This window comes from Penaeus japonicus, unplaced genomic scaffold (assembly GCF_977035675.1).
Source record: "Penaeus japonicus unplaced genomic scaffold, GWHDUDI00000001_assembly GWHDUDI00000007, whole genome shotgun sequence".
In the NCBI taxonomy this organism is placed as follows: domain Eukaryota; kingdom Metazoa; phylum Arthropoda; class Malacostraca; order Decapoda; family Penaeidae; genus Penaeus; species Penaeus japonicus.
This window is the reverse complement of record NW_028234409.1, coordinates 16,280,108-16,280,869: the sequence shown is the minus strand read 5'-3', so window position 1 is coordinate 16,280,869 and position 762 is coordinate 16,280,108. Positions and strand designations below refer to the sequence as shown.

Sequence of the window (762 nt, the reverse complement as noted above, 5' to 3'; positions counted from 1 at the left end):
GATTCACAAAGTCATGGGCGGAAAATATAGATAAGAAAACGAAGTAGGAAGAGTTTACTGTCCGGTAAAAATACTTTTTTTTATAATATATGATGGTAAGTGCAGTAGATTTGAACAGTGAACGCACGGTTTGTTATGCTCTGGCGGACTCTCATGAAAGACAACTCGGCTACAAGGCTATTGCTTCGTCAACATGCGGGCGTTTCGTCACGGTGCAGGTGTAACACTTGAAACTATACTTGTTTTCGCAACTCTTAAATTGTATTGAATAACAGTGTCAACTCCCAAAAAGTTTACACAAATACTCACCTAGGATTTACAATCAGCACAGAAACTTGTTTGATCTATTGTTGAAACGGAGTGCGTTCTTATCTGCCTATGTTTAAAACATCACTGACCAAGCTCATGAAACACCGTGAATTATTTACATATACATATATTTTTTTCCAAATATATATCGTCGAGAGGCTGTACCACAGAAGCGGCAACCACACACTGGCGCCTGCGCGTCAGAACTGCGAGAGAGTCAATAGGGCACTGAGTCAGTGGAGACCCGCGAGGTTCTGTCGCACGGAAAGACACGCGGCGCAACCCCTCGCGCATGCGCAGACGGGACGAGGGGCGGAACCGCGGTGGTTGTCTACTGTTGAGCTTTCTTGTCATTTTCTAGAAAGAGTTGTGATGACTGTGCAGGGATCAGACTGGCTGGTTTTATTATACTCAACTTTCATAATTACCAGAGACATTTCTCTTAATAGGTTG

General features: G+C 43.3%; 1 protein-coding gene across 1 annotated transcript in view; it reads right to left on the bottom strand.

The window, feature by feature from the left end:
* LOC122256970 (uncharacterized) overlaps window positions 1-550 on the bottom strand; it is a 52,822-nt gene extending 52,272 nt beyond the window's left edge. Inside the window, exon 1 of the mRNA XM_086538455.1 lies at window positions 310-550. The gene's annotated coding sequence lies outside the window, so the exon portion shown is untranslated. The remainder of the gene's footprint in view (window positions 1-309) is intronic.
* Window positions 551-762: the final 212 nt, after the last annotated feature.